This window comes from Lissotriton vulgaris, unplaced genomic scaffold (genome assembly GCF_964263255.1).
Source record: "Lissotriton vulgaris unplaced genomic scaffold, aLisVul1.2 SCAFFOLD_10912, whole genome shotgun sequence".
Taxonomy (NCBI): domain Eukaryota; kingdom Metazoa; phylum Chordata; class Amphibia; order Caudata; family Salamandridae; genus Lissotriton; species Lissotriton vulgaris.
The window spans coordinates 26,227-50,336 of record NW_028253498.1 but is presented as its reverse complement, the minus strand read 5'-3'; the positions used below and the strand labels follow the sequence as shown (position 1 = coordinate 50,336).

Below are 24,110 nucleotides of genomic sequence, written 5' to 3'. Positions count from 1 at the left end.
TATAAGATAGGAAACAAACAGTGTAAATGTGCCATCACTAAATATGCAGAAATATTTTGATTAAATGTTTGCAGTGATTTCAAAAGTTTTCTTTTTAGCTATATTCAGATTGTACCCAATGCAAACCTTTTTATAAGCTTTCATCAAAAGTATACAATTCGGATTCTGTTAACTCAAGCCTATGCGGACTCCTAAGTAGCGTTTAGATTTTCAGATGAACCAAGTGCCCACATTTACATTATTTCAGGAAGCGAAGCACCCCAGAGAGATGACTTGTTTCTTCTTTACTTGCCTCTCACTTCTCTCACTTGATGGAAGATAAGTCCCTTCTCCTCCCCTTTCAACCTGCAGGAACTCAACCATCCAGAGCGGTTGTTTTCTAAATAAAAAAGGTGGGAACTCTTTTGAACAAGTTATAACGCTTTGGAGCGTTGTTTCTACGCTCCCCTGCCCACTACGATCTCTAGTGCAGACAAGGTCCCAAGCGTTAAGAGCGCCTCCAAAGATATTACAGGATTTACATGCATGTCAGACGCAAAGAATAGGAAAGGTGGAGAGTTGCATTGAATTATTAGCACCACACATTGCTGGAGGTGGGGTTTAGCACCAGGTCAGCAAAGAGTATCAATAAACTGCACTACAAGATCTGGTGCATCTACATTGAAGTAAACTTGAGGCAGGTGAATGGGGTTTCTGCTGTGAGAGGTAAATAACTTCAGTAGACTGCATGACGAGAGCTGGCGTAAGTACACATCAAGCAACCTTTGGTGCCCCTACCCTTTGAAATGCTGCCTGCCCTATGCTGACTGATCAGCTAGATGGCATCCAGCAGGGTCAGTGCAAGGGGTTTGCCGCCTCTTTGCTGCTGCAATGGACATCTACTAACTAGTTACTGGTAGCTCCCTTGGTGACTGCCTAGTCTTGCTCTAGGGTGGGACCTGGTGACCAGGATGCTCCTACTGCACTTTCTTTGATGATGGCATAACAATCAAGGCCTGGCGCTGCGCACAGCCGTCTCTGATCCCATTTAGAGTGCTGGGATTGATTTTCTGGGGAGCTGAAACAGGTTGTACGTGGCTGCTGCCTTCTGTTTAATGAATCCGATCTACTTGTAGCTCAACTGGTCTTTCAATGACTTTCAGCTCATTTATTCAACGACGCCTTTTCAAGTTAGCAGAACAGGCCTTGGTGTGCACAGTAAGAGCTGCTTTACCAGTCTTCCCTGCAACGATTTGCAGAACCACTAAACTTCAAAATATCATTGAAGTCATTCGAAAGGAGTATAGTCCACACTTCCAACTTACAATGTCTTCCCAATGGCACTATCAAGGTGTAAAAAAAAAGATGACACTGTCTTAGCAATGGCACCAACAAGGTTGTAAACAAGCATTTGCAATGCAAATAGGTCTCTCATTTGTGAATTTAAGCTATTGGCATTGTAAATGACAATGTCTTTTATTTATGTTTTAAAAGCCGAATCATAAATGAAAGGCATTGTTATTTTACATTGTCAATAGCTCAAACTCGCGTATTTGTGAGACCTATTGCATTGCAATTGCTTGTTCTGAAATGAGGCCCTAGGTATGTACTGAGGGCTAGATCATGATGGCGTAGTTCTGAACACGCACTAATGAGTATTGAGTGCTACAGAACAAATGGATGTTGTACTTGTGTCGATGCAGCCAAGACGTCTAAGTTATGGTGCAAATCTTAAAATATTAGAATGCAAACTAGAACACACATTCAAGATCAATACATGATGGTTCAAATATAAATGCACACTCGGAATTACTGAGTGATGAGGCAAGTCTAGCGATTCGCTCAGGATGCGCCAAGACGACTGAGTGACGAGGCAGATCTGAACATTCATATCGGTAGCTATACATGACCTATGCATGGCAACACCCACCTCTGTTAATAATTTTTGGCAGTTCTATAACATCATGACTACTGCTCTATGAGGCCTGTACCTGTAATATCGGTCTACCTTTTCAGTTGATCAATGCACTCACATACTCATTCATCCATCATGCATTACATTCATTCAGGCATTCATCCATGCTAAACACACTAATCCGTGGAGCCTTTGACTCGTGTTAGATTCTCCCATTCACCTCTTCACTTGACCACATACAGAAACTCTCCAAGCAATGAAGAATCCATTTCACTTATAAAATAGTTGGTAAAACGACTGTGCCAATGTTTGTTGTGCCTGGGAGACATTGAGTGTTTCCCTCCTTTTCTAGCGACATGTATTAGTCTGTCTGTGACTTGCACTAAACAGCATAAGAATTTGTTCTTCCCCTGCCCATTTATCACACACATACATACACGCATGCGCACGCGAACACACACACACAGACACACACCCACCTGCCCACTCAGGCACAAGCTATCGTTCCGGAGCAAACTCTTGGAAAATGTCATCCTTGAGCGCAGTGGTGACAGGGTGCACTGAAATTGTCACAGCAGTCCTCGTCGTTTTACTCAGATGCTTTCAGACTAGAGTGGGTGAGCCAAGTAGCAAAGAGAGCCGACTCGAAGGGTTTGACTTGGCTGAACAAATTAAAACATTCACGCCCAGTTTAAAGATCTGGGTTAAATCCATCATTCTTTTGCTCACAATGCCACCCCAGCCTGGCTGATGAGGGGTATTTTCCCAAAACCAGTCCCAGGATGCCTATTTCCGGTCAAGGGAAAACCCAGCTTGGCAACTCGGTCTAGACTGTTACCATGAGACACAGGGTCAATACTGACTTGCATATGGCTGGGTCTGAACTGGGGTGGCAAAGTGAGCTAAAGAACAATGATGGATTCAAACCAGATCTATGACTGGGGTGAGTATCTGACAAGTGTCAGTGCTCCATCCACCATCACCAAGTGTTTGCATTGTTTGCCCTAAGTTGGCAGGGTATGCCCAGACATGGGTCCCTTGCTCACTTTGCCACTGGATTCAAGCTAGCCTAGCTGATGAGGGAAGTTACCCCGAAAATGGTCCCAGGATGCTTGTTTCGGGTTCAGGGAAGACCTGGGCTGTGTTGGGGTTCAAGGGGGCCTGGGTCCTTCTATCGAGTTCCCCGTTAGTGATAAATCCTTAGAAGTGCCAAATGCATATGTGAATTTATGGACGCTCCCTAGAGCTTGCTTTAAAAGGGGGCTGCCAATAGGAAACAGGTGCTTGGTTTCGTTATTGGTCCCTTGCCGAGTGATTCCTGTTCCTGGTTTCTACCTTGTTTCCCTTCCTTCGAGCTCCCTTCCAGCGGTCTTTTCTAGTGCTGGATTTTTTCCCTGCCATGCCCCCCCCTGTTTTCCTATTCCCTTGGGTATTTCTGAACCCTTTTTATTGGGACCTGTTTTTGATACTTGGTGACGTTCCAGGATTCGCGGCTGCATTTCCTTGAGTTGTATCGTCCCGTAATTATCCCCTTTTTGTATACTAACCATCTTGTTTTGCGCATTGTTTGGGTGGTTTTACGAAGGAGCTGAATAACGGCCGTTTTTGTGCTACCTTTTTGTTCTTCTTTAGATTGCAGGGGTTTTTTAGGTATCTTTCATATTCCCTTAATACCATTTTTCCCCTGTCCCTTTTTCGTCCAAAGAATTGTGAATTCCACCCCCTTAGTCATTCTCGGTGTTTCCCGAGGGGACGTGGTTGGTCTGGGGTTACGCAAAGTAACAACCAATACGATTGCAGTGGATAAAGTCCTGTTTCGTATCAAGCTACACCCGTTTGTTATCCGGGGTAAGCAGGGAGGTCGGTGGTTTGCGTGTGTACTTGGCACTGGTCATAGTAATAGGGGTGTGTTTAATCTTGTCCCCTTCTTTCATTTTAGCGGTCTGGTCTGAGTCAAGCTGTCAGCTGCCAAGAAGCCAGAGGAGACGAGTTGTGTTACCCAAGACCTTGGGTTCCCTTGTTTTGTTACCCACCTTCACCCGGTGTCGTGTTCTCCACCATCCGTTTTGATTGCGGGTGTTGGGGTTCACGGTGAGGGTAGAGGATAGGGACTTTCTTCACTCCTGCAATGTTGGGCCGGTCGGCATCGGGACAGCCTGGCAGTTCAGGCTGGACTGTTCCCATGAGGCGCAGGGTCAAGACTGATTTCCATATGGCTGGGTCTAAAATGGGCTGGCAAAAACGATGATGGATTCAATACAGATCAGTAACTGGGGGTGAGTGTTTGAACAGTTTCAGTGCTCTGTCCACATCTCCTTGTGTTTTCCCAAAAACATACATAGACAGCACAATACTACAAGTCCATAAGTATATTCTGCACACATTCAAGCTGTGAAGAACATAGATGAACCTTAACCTGTAGCGAGCCATTTTAAGGAAGATTATGAGAGTAATTTTAATTTGTTGACACACAGCGTGTTCAATCAAGTGAACAAATTCTCCTGAGGAGGCCATTGAGATAGAGAGAAGACACTGAGAAAACTTGAGAACAGACACTCTCTTAAAATAGGAACAATAGAACCTAGAGCATTGAATACATATGAAGAGATGTTTACATACCAATGAGAGAAAATTTAACTTGATTTCTTGCCACAGAAAGTTAATTTTAAAGTTTGTTTTTAAAATGGTATGTATTGAACGCCTTATTATATATTTCTGTACTCAAGTAGATACTAATTATAATGTTTTTTCTGTTTGTTTATTTCACTGTATACTGACATGCGCTATGGCTATCAAATTGAAATGCAGGAGAGCTAAAATATCTCTTTTTTCCTGTTGAATGTGGACATTTTATATTATACATTCCAATAATGAATGTTCCTTATTTTAGTTTTGAGTGTTAACACATGTGTACCCAATGGGTGAGATTTGTGAGGAATAGTACAAAGGAGAATCAATGTATTTAGACAGATGCATGTAGAAAGTAAAAAATTTAATATATTTTGATTTAGCAGGTCAGTGATATATGGATGGATTATTAGGTTTTTGCCCAAGGGGGATTTGTTTATTAACCCAAAAGGGATCTATTACATTGTAATCACAGCCAGACAAAAAGATTAATATCATGCTTTAGCTTAATGCATAAGATATCGATCTCTGTATGAATATCAATGAGTCAAAATATATGAAATGTATGAGAGCACCAAAAATGTTTAATCATTTGCATTATTGGAATGTTCATAAATATTTCCTGTATACATTTACAATGCCAAATGGGGATACATTGTAGGTGCTAAGTAAACCACTGCAGCATGATGTTATTGTTGTTACACCCATCTTTGTAAACTACATATCTTCTACCACTCCCCAGGGAAAAACGATTCTTTCACTGACCACCTCAAGGAAATCATCGCAGCTGAAACTTCCGTCAACGCTAGAGATATTTTCTTTGGTGATTTTAACCTACACTGGAACGACTCCAAGGATACTCATGTAAACGCCATCAAAAACCTCCTTGCTGACCAAGCCCTGACCCAAGCCTGCTCACTCCCAACTCTCTCAAAAGGGGCCACTCTTCACTCATCTCTAAGGAATCAACAGTCAATCTCATCTCCATAGACCCTTGTGACTGGTCTGACCAACATGCGATTGCCTTCCTATTATCTGGCACCCTCAAGACAAAGGCACCGCAACCGGTGATTCCCAAATGCTGGATCAGAGACACCAGGAACCTAGACCACAGGGAACTAGAGGCTTGTTGCAAATCATACCCCCCACTCATTTACCACTACGGTTAGTGACCACAATGATCACTATCTTACAACTATATTGTACATTTTGGATGATCTAGTCCCACTAAAACTAAAAAGAACCCAAATTAAAGACAGAAAAACCTGGTTCACTGGATCCCTCAACAAAGGAAGGAGATCGCTCCAGCAAGCCAAAAGAATCTGGAGACAACAACCCTCTGCCGCCCATCTAAAACTACTTAACCAGGCCAGAAATGCCTATAACAAGAACATCCTCAACTCAAAAATAGAATTCTTCAGATCCGAACTGGAGAACACCAAGAACAGGCCCCACAAACTCTTTGAACTGGTCAAACACCAATCCAATAAACTGGCCAAAACTTCAGAAGAAACCCCCAAGTATCTAATCTCATCCGAGAAATTCTCCTCTTACTTCACTGACAAAATCACAGCCTTAGGAAAAGAACTCAGTTTGGCCACATTCTCCCAACCCCTTACTGACCTACCTCCTCCTTCCACGCCATCCACCATGGCTTCACCGAAAAACCAAGCACACTGGTCCGACTTCAAATTCTACAAAGAAGACTCCATCTCAAAAATCCTATCCACCTTAAACCCTAATAGCCACTTTAATGACCCGCTCCCCTCCAACTGCCTTGCTGCCGTCGCCCAATCAATTATTCCTAGCTGGACTGCAATAATTAATGTTTCTCTCCAGCAGGGATTGCTCCCTGATTCTTTGAAAGCTGGCAAAGTCCTCCTCATTTTGAAAAAACCGTTGCTGGATCCAGCCTCCCCTGATAACTTCAGACCTATCTCCAACATTCCTTTCTTAGCAAAAGTGTTGGAGAAGTGTGTACAACAACAGCTAAGTCAACACATCAACAACTTCCACTTACTAGATGACTTCCAATCTGGGTACTGACCTGAGCACAGCACAAAAACCACCATGCTCCACATCGTTGATGATGCCCTCCAAGTCCTAGATCTATCCTCAGCCTTCGACGCGGTCAACCACGGAAAGCTACTTGAACGCCTCAAACTAAGGATGGGATTGGATGGCTGTTGGAAGGCGGTGACCCCAGGGGTCAAGAGGACTCTCCTAACCACCTGGAACCTCCTCTCCCACAATTACTGCCGAGTCTTATCGAGGGGGGGAGTCATCACCGGGGAGGACTGATCGTACACACTGTAGACGCACTACACTTATGGATGGACACCATACCCTGATTCTTTATCAAGAAACACTTTATCAAGATTAAAAGTACAGAGCAGTACACAGCGATCGAGGGATCGTGAAAGTCTCGTAACGAGGGATCGGGGAAGCGGGACAGTCTTAGGAGGCCAGCTGGCACGCCACGTACCCTGCGCACAGTTCTCAATCCTCAAACTGGGGGGTACGGGGGCTGGCGATGGGACAAGCTGTCCTACTCACTTCTGGTTCAAGATGATTGTGAGGGTAGCGTCGATGGTCCAGCCGGACCAGAGAGTTCGTCAAGCCGTGACGTGGTCAGCAGGGCTTTGGGCAGGAGTACTCCGTCGTACTCGTAAGCAGATGGAGCCGCGACAGCGTCAGCAGGGCTCCGATGTTCAGGTCTTGTGCTTCAAGAGGGAGCCGCGACAGCATCAGCAGGGCTCCGATGGTTCAGTTCCGTAGGTTCTAGGGTGAGCCGCGACGACGTCAGCAGGGCTTGGTGGGTCAGAGTCTGTTCTCCTTAAAGTCAGCCGCGATCAGCTCAGCAGGGCTTTCTTGTCCAAGATACAACTGCCGATTAGGTGGAAGACAGGCTGTCTTATAGTCGTCAAGCTCTTTGATGTCCAGACCCTCATAGGCAGGAGGCCGGAGGTACGAGGGCCAGGCGCCCGATTGTCTGAGCGGTTGGTTCTTTGATGCTTTGGACCATGCGTCCAGGGAAACCCAGATGCCCATCAGGGCCTGGAGCCAGCTTACTAGGAGGCCCAAGGTGCCATCGAAACCAGCCCCCAGGGATAGTTCAGAGGTGTGAGGAAAACCAGTTCCTCGGAAGGGGGCCGGAGGTGTGATGGAAGTCTTGGTTTCGGGTACTTGGTGAGTCGTTCACCCCCCCGGGTGGATCTGGGTGCGCCGGACGCGCAGGCTTAGCTGCAGCCAGGAGGGGCCAGGGCTGCCGAAAGGAAAGAAGGCAGCCAGCCGGCCAGGGTGGCCAAACATGGAGTCTGATGGTTACGTGCACGGGTGCAGGCACGCAGTCTGGGGATCGTCTCAGTTCCAGTGTAGGAGTGTCATGTACAGTTCTGGGTGGACGGGAATCAGTTCCACCCGTAGATCTGGGGCTGCGGAGATCAGCGAGGACCACGCCACGAGGCCGGGTCCAACTGAAAGACGAGGAGAACTACCCTTCCTCTTGGGGGTTCTCTTTGCTGAGGCGGAAGAAGCGGGACAGGCCGTCGGCGTTGGCGTGGTCGGTACCAGGCCTGTGTTCCACAGTAAAATCCATCCCTTGGAGGGAGATGGACCACGGTAGCAGTTTAGGGTTCTCTCCTCTCATTTGCATGAGCCACCGGAGAGGACGGTGGTCGGTCTGGACCCGGAAGTGGGTCCCGAACAGGTAGGGCCTCAGTTTCTTCAAGGCCCAGACTACTGCGAAGGCCTCTCGCTCGATGGTGCTCCATCTCTGCTCCCGGGGTAGTAGCCTCCGGCTGATAAAGGCTACTGGATGATCAATCCCTTTGTCGTCCACTTGGGAGAGCACAGCCCTGATGCCGTGTTCGGAGGCGTCGGTCTGAACCACGAACTCTCGGGAGTAGTCAGGGGCCTGTAGGACTGGAGCGGTGCACATGGCTTGTTTCAATTCTTCGAAGGCCTTCTGACAGGCGGGGGTCCAGATAACCTTCTTGGGTTTGGCCTTGGCTGTCAACTCGGTGAGGGGGCCTACAATACTCCTGTACCCCTTGATGAATCTACGGTAGTACCCTGTGAGCCCTAGGAAAGCCTGCACTTCGGTCTGGGTCGTGGGGGTCTCCCAGGCATTGATTGCGTCTATCTTGGGTTGGAGGGGGGCCACGAGGCCGCTGCCGACCTGGTGCCCTAGGTATACCACTGAGCTTTGTCCTATTTGGCATTTACTAGCTTTAATGGTGAGCCCGGCTCGACGCAGGGCGTCTAATACCTCCCAGAGGTGGTGCAGGTGCTCGGGCCAGTGAGCACTGAACACCGCAATGTCGTCTAGGTAGGCTGCACTGAAACTTTCCAACCCAGCCAGGACCTGATTGACCAGATGCTGGAAGGTGGCGGGGGCGTTTTTCATGCCGAAGGGCATGACTCGGAAGTGGAAATGGCCATCCGGAGTGGAGAAAGCAGACCTTTCTTGGGCCCTCTCCGTGAGGCCGATCTGCCAGTAGCCACTGGTGAGATCGAAGGTACTAAGGTACTGAGCCGACCCTAGGCGGTCAATCAGTTCGTCGGCTCGGGGGATGGGGTGTGCATCGGTTCGGGTGACTGCGATGAGTCCGCGGTAGTCTAAGCAGAACCTCAGCTCAGGAACGGTACCGGGGGCGGCAGTATTCGGAACCAGGACCACAGGACTAGCCCATGGGCTGTCGGAGGCTTCCACCACTCCTAGGTCCAACATTTTGTCGACCTCAGCCTTGATGCAGGCTCGGACTCGGTACGGGACTCGGTAGGCTCTGTGCCGTACCGGAGGGCTGTCCCTGGTGTCCACATCGTGGACGCACCAACTGGTGATGCCGGGAGTGAGGGAGAAGAGGTCTGAGAATTGTCCCAGCAAGTGGCGACATTCCTCACGCTGCAAGGGGGTGAGGGAGGAGGAGAGACTCACTCCCTCTACGGAGCCATCTTGATCCTTTACACACAGGAGATCAGGTAGAGGGTCCGTTTCCTCTTCCTCTCCGTCGTCGGTGGCAAGGAGTAACCCCAACTCAGACCGCACAAAATGGGGTTTGAGCCGGTTTACGTGTAACACTTTCAGGGCGTTCCTGGCTGATTTCGTGTCAACGAGGTAGGTAACCTGGCTCTTGCGCTCTATCACCTTAAAAGGTCCAGTCCACTTGTCCTGCAAGGCACAAGGTTCCACTGGGGACATGACCCAAACCTGTTGGCCTGGTTGAAACTCGACCAGAGTAGCATTCTGGTCGTACCAGTGTTTCATCTCCACTTGGCTGGCTTCCAGGTTGGCCTCGGCCAGTTCGCGAAACTTCCGCGTCTGGTTCCGGAGGGCCAGGACGTAGGAGAATACATCAGGAGGTGTGCTCGGAGGGGCTGCCTCCCAGCCTTCCTTGACCAGGCTGAGGGGACCCCGGACGGGGTGCCCATAGAGCAGCTCGAAGGGGCTAAACCCCAAGGATTTCTGGGGTACCTCTCGGTAGGCGAACAGGAGGCAGGGTAGGAGGACGTGCCACTTGCGTCGCAAGGGTTCCTCAAGACCCATGATCATCCCTTTCAGGGTGCGGTTGAACCGCTCAACCAGGCCGTTGCCCTGAGGATGGTAGGGGGTGGTGAACCGGCAGGACACCCTGCACTGCTGCCAGAGGGACTTCATGTACCGGGATATGAAGTTTGTGCCTCAATCGCTTACCACTTCTCGGGGGAATCCCACCCGGGAGAAGATCCCCATGAGGGCCCGGCCCACGACTGGGGCCGTCACGGTCCGGAGGGGGATGGCTTCGGGGTATCGGGTGGCGTGATCGACCAGAACCAGAATGAACCGGTGGCCTAAGGAGGTCCGGGGATCCAGAGGTCCAACGATGTCGATCCCCACCCTCTCAAAGGGGGTACTGACAACTGGAAAGGGCTGGAGGGGAGCCTTGCGCTTGCCTCCGCTTTTGCCGCTAGCCTGACACGTGGGGCAGGACTTGCAGTGTTGTTCCACATCAGCCCGCATGTGGGGCCAGTAGAAATGGGTCACTAGTCGTTGGAAGGTCTTTTCTTGGCCCAGATGCCCTGCCAGGTGCACATCGTGGGCCAGGTTGAGGAGGAGTCCGCGGAAACGTAGGGGTACCACCAGCACACGGGCTGATCCTAGTTCTGCGGTCTTCTGTTCACTGTACAGTAGGCCGTTTTCCACAGTAAAGGTAATGGGAGCCGGACTGGTCTCCAGAGGCCTGGGCTGCGGCCTGTCGGCGGAGCCCCTCTAGGGCAGGGCAGGAGGTCTGCTCTTGGCAGAACTCCTCTCGGGACGGTCCTCCCTCTTGGCGCCACTGGGCCAACTCGGGGAGATCTGCTAGGGTCGGGATTGGTTCGACAGCTGGTCCGAGGGGACCTTCGTCGGATGCGTTCTCTTCGAGGGAGGGCTGTTCGAGGACCGTAGGGTGCTCGCCGCCCTCGGTTACATCCGGGGCTGAACTGGGGAAACAGGCTCTCCGTTCTCGGGGTTGGGAATTCTGGCGGTCATGGCCCGGGTGCTCACACAGGCCCATTGGGGCAGTCCTAACATGGCTAAATGGGTCCTTCTCTCTACCTCTTTCCACTGGGAACTCTCTAGGTCATTCCCCAGGAGGCAGCCTAGAGGCATGTCCGTGCGAACTGCGACCCGCAGATCGCCCGAGACCCACTCCCACTCAAATGGGACCTGGGCTATCCTGCAGGTGCGGACAGAGTTATCGGCTGCTATCACCCGACAGGAGGTGTGGAGGATGATCATGGACTCAGGAACTAGTGTGTACCTAACAGACGTGATGCTGGCTCCTGTATCCCGAAGGGCTCCTATGCTGCGCCCGTTAACCTTCACTGTTTGGCGGTACTTTTCGGTGTTGTCGGGCAGATAATCTCCGGGGATCATCTCACTATTCCCCAGGGAGGCTAGGACCATGGCTGCGGGTTCCCACTCCCCCTGTTCTTCTATTTCTTCTTCTTCTAAGGCTACTGAGGATATCTGTCTAGTGGAGGGCCCAGTGGGAGTGGATTTCGGGGTCAGGGGACATCGGGGGTCACTGGCATAGTGCCCGGGTTGCTGACACTTGAAGCACGTGGAGCTGGGGCAGAGCCCCAGGGGTCCTGCACTCGGGGCGGCTCTCGTCGTGGGAGGAGAGCGCGGGATCTGGTTTCTGGGGGGACTACGCTGAGGCCCTGGCTGGGAGTTTTGCTGCTTGCCCCGACCTCCCCCACCTCGCTGGCCGGAAGATCCTTGGTCGTTCCGTGGGGGGTCTCCCCCGGGCCCCCTCTGGACTCGGGTGGCCACCCACCGATCGGCTTCCACAGCCAGTTTCTGGGGGTTAGCGAGCTTGCTGTCCAGGACATGCTGTCTTAGTTCCACAAAGCAATTTGCGGACAGGTGCTCGTAAGCCACTAGGTCCACTAGGCCCTCGAAGGTGGTCACATTGCTGCCCTTGATCCACCCATCCAGGGCCCGGGTGTAGTAGTTCACATAGTCCACCCATGTGGTGCCAGGAATCTTCTTGCACTCCCTAAACCGCTGCCGATACATTTCTGGGGTTAGGCCATAGCGGAATAAGAGAGCATCTTTCATGTGTGGGTAGGCGTTCATGTGTGCCGTCGGTAGGTCCAGCAGGGTGTCTCTCCCCTCGCTGAGAAAGCAGCTCCATAGGCCAGCCCCCCAGTCCTTCTCTGGGACCCGGTGAGTGGACATGGCCACCTCGTATGCTTTGAACCATTGCTGGATGTCATCTCCTTTGTAAAATTCCTTTACAACGTCCTTGGGGATATGCACCTTTGTTTCTTTGGGGACCACCTGCTCCCCAAGGTCCGGTGATCCGGTTGCGTCTCTTCTGGCTTTCAATTCGAGTTATTTGAGGCTGCGCTCGAGTTTGAGCTGAAGTTTCCGTCCTTCATGCTCCCCCTGGAGCTTCTTCTCCTCTAGCTCTCCCTGGAGCCGCAACTGTTCCACCGCCAACTTCTTTTCTGCGAGTTTGAGTTCACCCTCTAATTTGAGGCATGCCAGTTCGAGCTCATGGATTCGTTCACGTTCTCGTTCGGCCATCTCCTCCGATGACCGTTCTCTCCCGGTTGCTGGGCTCCGGGTCGGTTGCTGGATTCTCTCACCGGTCGGTGTACCGGGTTCAGTCTGCGGCCTCCCTCCCTCGTCTTCGATCGGGGGAAGAGATGCTCCGGACTCTACCCAAGCAGTCAGCGCTTTCTGGAAATCTTCCTTAGTACTTAGTCCGGTACTCGGGAGACTCAGTTGTTTGCAGAACTGCTTCAGCTCTCTATGTGTGTAATCTTCCAGGAGGTCTTTGTCAAAGGTTGTCTTTACACCAGATTCTGTAGTCGTCATTGTTGCTCTTTTCTTGTGCGTTTGCTGCGTGTGGGTTCAGGTAGTGTGTCAGTGGTACGATCTGCAGACGTAGGTTTGTATCACGCCGCTGCCACCAATGTTGGAAGGCGGTGACCCCAGGGGTCAAGAGGACTCTCCTAACCACCTGGAACCTCCTCTCTCACAATTACTGCCGAGTCTTATCGAGGGGGGGAGTCCCCACCGGGGAGGACTGATCGCACACACTGTAGACGCACCACACTTATGGACGGACACCACACCGTGATTCTTTATCAAGAAAGACTTTATCAAGATTAAAAGTACGGAGAAGTACACAGCGATCGAGGGATCGCGAAAGTCTCGTAACGAGGGATCGGGGAAGTGGGACAGTCTTAGGAGGCCAGCTGGCACGCCACATACCCTGCGCACAGTTCTCAATCCTCGAACTGGGGGGTACGGGGGCTGGCGATGGGACAAGCTGTCCTACTCACTTCTGGTTCAAGATGATTGTGAGGGTAGCGTCGATGGTCCAGCCGGACCAGAGAGTTCGTCAAGCCCCGACGTGGTCAGCAGGGCTTTGGGCAGGAGTACTCCGTCGTACTCGTAAGCAGATGGAGCCGCGACAGCATCAGCAGGACTCCGATGGTTCCGTTCCGTAGGTTCTAGGGTGAGCCGCGACGACGTCAGCATGGCTCGGTGGGTCAGAGTCTGTTCTCCTTAAAGTCAGTCTCGATCAGATCAGCAGGGCTTTCTTGTCCAAGATACAACTGCCGATTAGGTGGAAGACAGGCTGTCTTATAGTCGTCGAGCTCTTTGATGTCCGGACCCTCATAGGCAGGAGGCCGGAGGTCTGAGGGCCAGGCGCCCGATTGTCTGGGCGGTTGGTTCTTTGATGCTTTGGACCATGAGTCCAGGGAAACCCAGATGCCCATCATGGCCTGGAGCCAACTCACTAGGAGGCCCAAGGTGCCATCGAAACCAGCCCCCAGGGATAGTTCAGAGGTGTGAGGGAAACCAGTTCCTCGGAAGGGGGCCGGAGGTGTGATGGAAGTCTTGGTTTCGGGTACTTGGTGAGTCATTCACCCCCCGGTTGGATCTGGGTGCGCCGGACGTGCAGGCTTAGCTGCAGCCAGGAGAGGCCAGGGCTGCCGAAAGAAAGAAGGCGTCCGGCTGGCCGGGGTGGCCAAACATGGAGTCTGATGGTTACGTGCACGGGTGCAGGCACGCGGTCAGGGGATCGTCTCAGGTCCAGTGTAGGAGTGTCATTTACAGTTCTGGGTGGATGGGAATCAGTTCCACCCGTAGATCTGGGGCTGCGGAGATCAGCGAGGACCACGCTATGAGGCCGGGTCCAACAATGGCACTGTTCTAAAATGGTTTGGATCCTTCCTACAAAACCAATCACAGAGATTCCTTATTAATGATAACTTGTCTGCTCCCTCTCTGGTCACGGTCGTAGTCCCTCAAGGATCAACCCTTTCCACCACCCTCTTCAACCTTTATCCATAACCGCTTACCGTTGTTCTCCGCACTGCAAATATCTCCTACCATATGTATGCTGTTGATACTCAGCTCTACATCAAAATCTCTTCTCTTGAGGTGGTCCAATTCCTGAATGAGGCTCTGAAACTGACTGTCCAATGGCTTGCCTCCAATCATCTTAAACTGCATGCAAAGAAAACGGAATTTCTCTTAATCTCCCCTACAAGAATCAATCCTGAGCTTCAGCTACAGATAAATTCCATCACAGCCTTAAACTGCCCACGACCATCGTAGAATCAGCCAAATCTCTGGGAGTAACCGTGGACTGCAAACGAAACATGCAAGATCACATCAACTCGATGGCCAAATCATCCAGGTTCCTTCTGACCTAAAAATGGCAGTCCATGTACTTGTCATTTCTAGACTTGAATATGGCTGTTCCACTCTCTCTGGGTTACAATGGACCTCCCAGGTACCTTTGAAAGCCTGCCTCAACACAGCCGCCAGACTACTTACTGGCACAAAGAAGTTCGACCACAATACTCCACACCTCAAAGCGCTGAACTGGTTTTCTCTCGAGGCCAGGATACAGCTGAATCTGGCATGCATCACGCACAAGGCGCTATACGCAAACTCCCCGGCACATCTTGCACAGAAACTTGTGATATCTGGAGGAAGCAGAATCTCCTGGTCCGCTAGTGATTTCCTCCTCCAACCTGCACGTTATTGGAAAAAGAAAATGTACAATCAAGCCTTCTCCGGGGAAGCACCAAGAATATGGAACTCTCTCCCATCCACCATTAGAAGAATCCCTTCTCTGGCACGCTTCAAGAAGGAAGCCAAAACCTACCTTATGGGTAAATTCCTTGTTTAACTTTTGCCATCAACAGCAACTGAGACCCTGTTGAACAACCGCCTTTGGCCTCCCCTCTGACTACCTAGTTTTTCCCCCAAGATACCTGGGGCCCTGTTTTTGAGTAATTGTAAATATAATCTGTACATACTTGTCATCTATCCATCATATTTCCTGTACTGTGTGAATAATATGTGATGCTTAACCTTTGTATAACTCTATGACCCTTGTAAAGCCCTCTGATAACCTAACAGGTCAAGTTTGCTCTCTATAAAACACAAAATAAATACATTAATTAATTAATAAATGCATAAATGAATAGGATGGCGGCAATAGTAATTTATAAACATTGTCCATCATCTAAATTTACAATTGTGATTAAATGCATGAGTTTTCAGTATGCAGGAGTCGTGAAAAAGGCTTTCATAAGCTGAATGCTTCTTACGCTATGAGATTGTATGTCTTCCAACTAATTAAAAATAAATACAAATTCCTGAACCACAAGGAGTGCTGTTCTGTTTTCTGTTTTCTAAGCAAACTGGAAGGTTTTGAATATATATACATATATATTCACTGAAAGAGACACAGGTTTCAATCAATAACCCACATAGACACTTATGAACCTACACACCAACCCATGTAGCCACTTATACACCAACTGACATACTGATACACAAATTAATACAGATTAATCACTCACTCATACATTCACTAAGAACACATACACCCACTCATTCTTCAATACGCCTTGACTTTTCAGAAACACTCACTCACTGGATGATAACATCAGTGATGCCATGAGTGATGTTATCAGTAATGCCATTTGAGATGTCATGAGTAATGTCACTGACCATGTCATGAGTGATGTAATATGTGATGTCATCAGCAGTGCATTGTGGAGGAATGAGTTATAGTTTGCTCAGCTCACTATAGTGGCTGAATTCCTCTGGTTATGTACAAGTGAAATGTCAGCCTAACTATAACGTACAGGAAACGTGTTTTTTTCAGTGAATTTCTAAGGTTTTTTCCATGTTAATTCCAAACTATAATGTCCCTGTAAAGAGGCAAAAGTAGTGCAAAAAGAGGAATAAAGGTGCAGAACGAAGTAAGAGAAGAGCAATAATATGCAAGAGAAGTACAGAAAGAAGTAAAAGAGGTGTAGAAAGAAGCAAGAGAGGTGCAAAAAGAAGTAAGTAAGGTAAAGAAAGAAGCAAGAGAAGTGAAAAAAGGGGCAAGTGACGTGCAGAAAGAAGAAGAAAGCTGCCTAAAGAGGGAGAAATGTGCAGAAAGAGGAAATAACGTGCAGGAAGAGGAAGAAAGTTGCAGATAGAAGCAAAAGAAATACAGAAAGAAGCAAGAGAGGTACAAATAGAAGACAGTGAGGTACAGAAAGAGGAAAGTAAGGTACAAAAGAGGCAAGAGAAGTGCTGAAATTGGTAAGAGAAGAGCAGAAAGAGGTTGAAATGTATAGAAAGAAGAGGAAAGGTGCAGAAAGAGGAAGAACGGTACAGAAAGATTCAAGAGAGGTACAGAAAGAAGCAAGAGAAATGCAGAGAGAGGCAAGTAAAGTACAGGGAGAGGCAAGAGAAGTGCACAAGGGAGGTGCAGCAAGAAGAGAATGAGGTACAGAAAGAGGCAAGTGAGGTGCATAAAGAAGCAATAAAGCTACAGAAATAAGCAAAAGAGGTACATAAATAAGCAAGAGAGGTGCTGATAGAGGAAAATGACACATAGGAGGTAGAAAAATGCTAAGAGAAACAAGAGAGGTGAGGAAAAAAGCAGGAGAGGTTTGGAAAGTAGTAAGTGAGGTACAAAAAGAGGCAAGAGAAGTGCAGAAAGAGGCAAGAAAAGTGCAGAAAGAGGCAAGAAACGTGCATATAGAGGCAATAGAGGTGCTGACAGAGGCAAGACAAATGCAGAAAGGGGTAGAAAGGTGCCAAAAGAGGAGGAAAGGTGCAGAAAGAGGTGGAAAGGAGCAGAAATGTGAAATAAGCAATGGAAAGAAGCAAAAGAAGTACAGGAAGAAGAAACAGAAGTGCAGAAAGAAGAGAGTAAGGTACAGCAAGAAGCAAGTAAGGTACAGAAAGAAGTAAGAGAGGGGCAGGAAGAAGCAAGAGAAGTACAGAAAGAGGCAAGAGATGTTCAGAAAGAGGCAATACAGGTGCAGAAAGAAGCAGGATAGGTGCAAAAAAGAAAGAAAGATACAGAAAGAGGAAAAACTGTGTAAAAATTAGTTAGAGGGGTATAAAAGGAAGCAAGAGGGGTGCAGAAAGAAGAGAGTGAGTTGCAGAAAGTACAAAGTGAGGTGCAAAAAGAAGCACGAAAGGTACAGAAATAAGCAAAAGAGGTACAGAAATAAACAAGAAAGGTGCTGAAAGAGGAAAAATTATACAGAAGAGGTAGAAAATGCTAAGAGAAACAAGAGAGTTGCAGAAAGAAGCAAGAGAGGGACGAAAAGTAGCAAGTGAGGTACAGAAAGGAAAATAGGAAGAAAGGTATGGAAAGAAGCAAAAGAAGTACAGAAAGAAGAAACAGAGGTTCAGAAAGAACAGAGTAAGGTACAGCAACAAGCAAGTCAGGTCCAGAAATAGGTAAGAGAGGGGCAAAAAGAAGCAAGAGAGGTACAGCAAGAGCCAAGTGTTATTCAGAAAGAGGCAAGAAAGGTGCAGAATGAAGCAAAAGAGGTGCAGAAACAGCAGGAGAGGTGCAGAAATATAAAGAACGAGGAAAAAAGGTACACAAAGAAGCCAAAAAGGTGCAGAAGGAAGCAAGAGAGGTGCAGAAAGAGACACTAGAGGTACAGAATAAAGCAAGAGAGGGGCAGAAAGAAGCAAGAGAGGTACATAAAGAAGCTAGTAACGTGCAGAAAGAGGCAAGATAGATACAGAAATAGCCTAGAGAGGTGCAGAAAGAGGAAATAATGTGCAGAAAGATGCAAGACAAATGCAGTAAAAGTAAGAAACGTGTTGAAAGAGGAAAAATGGCTCACAAAGAGGAAAAAGGATGCAGAAAGAGGGAAAAGGCACGGACGGAAGGAAAAGAAATGCAGAAAGAAGCATGAAAGGTGCTGAAAGAAGAGAGTGAGGTTAAGAAAGAAGTAAGTGAGGAACAAAATGATTGAAGAGAGGTACAGAAAGAAGCAACTGAAGTTCAAAGAGAGGCAAGTATAGTCATAAAGTTGAAAGAGAAGTGCAGAAAGAGGCAGAAGATATGCAGAAAGAGGAAGAACGTTGCAAAAAGAGGAACACATTTGCAGATAGAGTCAGGAGAAGTGCAGTAAGAGGCTTTGGGGAGGGAGGGTTAGCCCAGCCACCAGCCCACAGGGCCATTTGGTCACCCAGCCCTCAGGGCCATCTGATCACCCAGCCCGCCAGATCGAGCACGAGTCCCGGGCCCAGCCCCAGCTTCCTAACCCTAGCCAGGCCAGGGAGAGCCTCCCCAGGTCCCTGGCAGACCCCCGTCACCAGTGCTCAGATCCTCGGCTGGCTTCCAGGATGAGAGGGTCCCGCTGCCTGGGACTCTGGGATGCAGCATGAGCCCCCGGCCTGGTCCCAGCTTCTGAACACTAGCCAGGCCTTGGAGAGCCTCCCCGGGCCCCGGCGCACCCCCATTACCAGTGCCCGGAAACTCAGCTGGCTTCCAGGATAAGGGGCTCCCGCAGCCTGGGACCCTGGGACGCGGCACACGCCAGGACCCGGTCCCATCTCCCAAAAACTAGCCAGGCCAGGGAGAGCCTCCCTGGGCCCTGGCAGACCCCGTCACCAGTGCTCAGACCCTCGGCTGGCTTCCAGGATGGGAGGATCCCGCAGCCTGGGACCCTGGGACACAACACAAGCCCCAGGCCCTGTCCCAAGTTCTGAACCCTAACCAGGCCAGGGAGAGCCTCCCCAGGCCACGGCCAACCACACTGGTCCCCAGCACACAGACCCTCGGCTGGAACCAGGGAGTGTTAAGTCCAGGCCACGTTCTCGCCCTGATGGCCTGCCCAGGTAGCCCATTGTTCTCTGCTATAAATCCCCCACATAGTGGGGGCTTAAAGAACTTTGGGGAGGGACATAAGTTAGAGTTATCCAAGCCGCCAACCCACAGGGCCATGCGGTCACCCAGCCCTCAGGGCCTTCTGGTCACCCAGCCAGCAGGGCCATCTAGTCGCCCTGCCTGAAGGCTATCTGGTCACCCTGTACGCAGGGCCATCTGGTTGCCTTGCCTGCAGGGCCATCTGGTCACGCAGCCTGGTGACCAGATGGCCGGGAACTGCCCAGCGACCAGGCGGCCTGGGAGGGTGCCTTATGCAGTCGCCCTTGCAGTGTGGAGAGGGTGGCTGAGTGCACCAAGGCAGCTGCTTGGGAGGCTCCTTTCCCCGGGTGGCTGCTGTTTACCTCCCTGCCCGACTTGCCAGGCAGAAGCAGGCAGGGGAGGCCCTGTCGGCCCAGGCCATCTGGTCACCCTGTTGACCCGCAAGGGATGGTGGACCGCATGCCCGCACCCAAGTGGGGCAGGGACAGGAGGGGGAGGCCCCGTGCCAGGGGGCATGTGGTAGAGGCGGCCTCCCAAAGGCCTGTGTTCTTTTCAACTTTTCCTTATGGTGCTTCTTGGCTATCAGTCTCACACCTGTATTTAGCCTTAGATGGAGTTTACCACCTGCTTTTGGCTGCATTCCCATGCAACCCGAGTACAAGAAGGCTTGATCCTTGCACGCCGGGGGCCGATACTGGCCTAACACCGTCCATGGGGTGAGCCTCGATCAGAAGGACTTAAAGCCCCCAGAGGGACGCTGGAGAGTCTGTCTTCTGTATGCCACATTTCTCTGGCCCACCGCAGGGATTCAGCACTGGGCTCTTCCCTCTTCACTTGCCGTTACTGTGGAAATCTTGGTTAGTTTCTTTTCCTCCACTTAGTAATATGCTTACATTCAGTGGGTTGCCACGTCTGATCTGAGGTAGAAGTAGGAAGAACACTGCCAGAGCTTCAAGGGGGTTGCCGGGGGAGGCCAGGCCCTTGCCCGAGCAGGAGCCTGGTGTCCCGGCAGTAGGCGCCTTCTTTCCCAGGATCGCATCTGGAGGGGTTTCGTCCTCGCCGGGAAGCCTGCTGCAGAGTTGGGCGCCCGAGGCGCATGCATGGGCAGCCAATAGCACACCACAGACAGCCATGCGTGGCACTCAGCAAGCCGACCCAGGATGGGCCCAGGGTGGACCAGTCGCCAGACCGCTTCAAGGGGCCAGGCGTGCCGGCAGCGTACCTCCATGGCAGGACCCGGCGAGGTACCCTGCCAAAGCCGATCGGGGGGTTTTAACATTTGGGGGGTGAAGGGGAGCAGAGCTAACCCTGACACTGCCCCAGCCATGTCCCAGGGAAACCCCGGGCTGAATGGCGATCGAGTGAACCTCAGACAGGCGTAGCCCCGGGAGCTGCCGCAAGGTGCGTTTGAAGTGTCGATGATCAATGTGTCCTGCAATTCACACTAATTCTCACAGCTAGCTGCGTTCTTCATCGATGCGCAAGCCGAGTGATCCACCGCCAAGAGTCACAGGCAACCTTTCAAAAACGTTCACCCATCTGCGGGCACAGGAGAGGTGGGAGGAAGGCGATGCCATCTGTCCACCGCCTGTGCAGCGAGACGGCCTGAGCGCCCCATTCAAGGCTTCCACTCTGGGAGTTAGATTGCACCATTGGGAGAAACAAAACATTGCCAGGCGCTCTGCCCGGTAGTCCACGCCCACCCACCCACCCAATGGTGGTGAGGGAGGGGGGTTCCGGAGCAACAGGAGCAGGCAGCCCTGCAGGGTAACCCGGGAGGGACCAAACAAGTCTTCAAACCCCTCAGCCTGCCCAAATGGGACCAGGTCAAACCAGGTACATTGTAACAAGGGAGGGTTGCCCCACCTCCATCCATTGCCGGGCAGCCCGAGCTGTGTCAGCGGGCAGGATATCAGCCCACTGCCACCCTCGCTCGGATTAGAAGCCCCTGGCCCCTTCTCTTCCAGGCTGCCTTGCCACATGAGAAGGGCCACTCCTTAGTCGCCCAGAACCCGTTTGGGCCTGACCGGGACTCTGACATGGGAGGGTGCGGTGGCGCCAGGGCCCTTTCGAGGGAGGAGTGGTACCAGCCCATATGCCCCCCCACCGCTGGGAGGGTCATGCCGGGTGAGCTTGGCTCCGTCTCAGAGAGAGACAGGGGATGTGGACCATCCCCATCCCCCAGTCCCTCATGCGTCCATCAGGCCTTCCCCAGAGGGAAGAGTCCTGTTGAAGCCCCGGTCCTCACCCTAGCACCCCACGCAGCCACGGACTGCTCCACCGGCCGGGGTGCGCCAGGGCAGGGTGGGCTGTGCCTAGGATGCATGCTTGCAGGAGGCAGCCAAGGGCTTCTGGCTGGTGCCTTCGGCCGCTCAGGCCGCTCCGCAGTTAATGATCCTTCCGCAGGTTCACCTATGGAAACCTTGTTAACACTTTTACTTCCTCTTTGATTGTCTTCTCTGCGCTCCACCAGGGCCATTGCCGATCCCAGCGGTGCCCATCTGAGGACCTCACTCAACCATCCAATCGGTAGTAGCGACGGGCGGTGTGTACAATGGGCAGGGAATTAATCAACGCTAGCTTATGACCCGCACTTACTGGGAATTCCTTGTTCATGGGAAATAATTGCAATCTCCAATCCCTATCATGGACGGGGTTCAGTGGGTTACCTGCACCTGTTTGCGAAGGGTAGACACACGCTGATCCCTTCAGTGTAGCAAGCGTGCAACCCCAGACATCTAAGGGCATCACAGACCTGTCATTACCCAATCTCACGTGGCTGAACACCATTTGTCCCTCTAAGAAGTTGGGCGCCGACAGCTGGGGGTCGCATAACTAGATAGCATGGAGGAGTCTCATTCGTTATCAGAATTAATTAGACACTTCGCTCCACCAACTAAGAACGGCCATGCACCACCACCCACAGAATCGAGAAAGAGCTATCAATCTGTGAATCCTTTCCGTATCCGGGCAAGGTTGAGGTTTCCCTTGTTGAGTCAAAATAAGCCGCAGGCTCCACTCCTGGTGGTGCCCTTCCGTCATTTCCTTTAAGTTTCAGCTTTGCAACCATACTCTCCCCAGAACCCAAAAACTTTGGATTCCCAGAAGCGGCTCAGCGGGTCATGGGAATAATGCCGCTGGATCGCTAGGCGGCATCGTTTTTGGTCAGAACTACGATAGTATTTGATCGTCTTTGAACCTCTGACTTTTGTTCTTGATTAATGAAAACATTCTTGACAAATGCTTTCACTTTGGTTCGTCTTGCGCCGGTCTAATAATTTCACTTCTAGTGGCACAATACGAATGCCCCTGGCCGTCCCTCTTAATCATGGACCCAGTTCCGAAATCCAACAAAACAGAAATAGAGTCCTTTTCCATTATTCCAAGCTGAAGTATTCAGGTGACCGGCCTGCTTTGAAAACTCTAATTTAAACGCCTTGGACCCCTAGGACACTCAGTCAAGAATATCAAGGGGACACCGGGAGCAAGGGGCTGGGACAGGCGGTAGCTCGCCTCACGGAGGACCGCCAGCTCGATCCCAACATCCAACTACGAGCTTTTTAACTGCAGCAACTTTAATATACGCTATTGGAGCTGGAATAACCGTGGCTGCTGGCACCAGACTTGCCCTCCAATCAATCCTCGTTAAAGGATTTAAAGGGTACTCATTTCAATTATAAGGTCTTGAAAGAGTCCTGTATTGTTATATTTCGTCACTACCTCCCCGAGTCGGGAGTGGGTAATTTGCGCACCTGCTGCCTTCCTTGGATGTGGTAGCTGTTTCTCAGTCTCCCTCTCCGGAATCGAACCCTGATTCCCTGTTAGCCGTGTTCACCATGGTAGGCACAGAAAGTACCATCAAAAGTTGATAGGGCAGAGATCCGAATGTATTGTCGCTGTCACAGGGACGTGCGATCTACCCAAGGATATCTAGAGTCACCAAAGCGGCTGGGCGATCCCGTATTGGTCTTGGTCTGATAAATGCACGCATCCCTGGAGGTCAGCGCTCATCGGCATGTATTAACTATAGAATTACCACAGTTATCCAAGTAAAAGATGGCGCGATAAAATGAACCATAACTGATTTGATGAGCCACTTGCAGTTTCACTGTACTGGCCGTGTGTACTTACACTTGAATGGCTTCATCTTTGAGACAAGCATATGCTAATGGCAGGATCAAGCAGGTAGCCACACCAGCTGACAGGGTGGGGGCCATGTGCCCATCTCTCTGACCGGCAACCTTTGTGCGCCCCTCCGTCTCCCTGGAGCCTGACAGGGGAATAAGCCCATCGTCCCGGGCGGGAGGGCTCGCTGGAGGGGTGTAGAGAGGTGTGGTTACATAGGCACCGGCAGGCCCAGCCTTGTCCCCCAGAAGGGAGAGGTGGGTCGAGGCACAGCATGAGCGAAACACAGGAGTGCTGGAGCCTGGTGGCGGCAGCACCCCTCGGAACAGTTGTTCCAAGCTGCTGTGTAAATGTGCTGGGCAGAAAGGGGTGACGGTGTGGCATGCAGGGCCTACAGACCTGCTGGGCAGCAGCATCCAAGGGCCTGGCACCAGTTGACCCCTTCCACTCTAGTCAGACCACTGGGGGGGAACGAGCTGCCGGGGCCACTCGTCCTTTGCCTCGCTGGGTAAAGGGCCTCCCACCAGGTGGCAGGCCCTCGAGTCAGACAGTCCATGCAGGGTGGAAGCTCTTTGCTCGAAACAACAGCCGATGCTGGCAAAGCAGTCCATCCTTAAATGGACCGAGAGTGCCTAATCAATCAGAGTACAGCTGGGGCATCCCTTGGCAGGCCATCCTGTGCAGGGGGTATGATGGCTTAACATCCCCTGCCTGCCTCCCGGGGCAAGCAGACTCGGAGAAAAGGGACCATTGGGAAGGGGGCGAGAGACAAGTGATTACCC

General features: G+C 50.9%; 1 non-coding gene and 1 pseudogene across 1 annotated transcript; both read right to left on the bottom strand.

Moving 5' to 3' along the window:
• Nucleotides 1–20,565: 20,565 nt before the first annotated feature.
• Nucleotides 20,566–20,712, bottom strand: LOC147660948 (5.8S ribosomal RNA). The gene has a single exon (XR_015306104.1). It is a non-coding gene; the product is annotated as a 5.8S ribosomal RNA (ribosomal RNA).
• An 880-nt stretch (nt 20,713–21,592) lies between these two features.
• Nucleotides 21,593–23,391, bottom strand: LOC147660947 (18S ribosomal RNA; annotated as a pseudogene).
• Between the last annotated feature and the right edge of the window lie 719 nt (nt 23,392–24,110).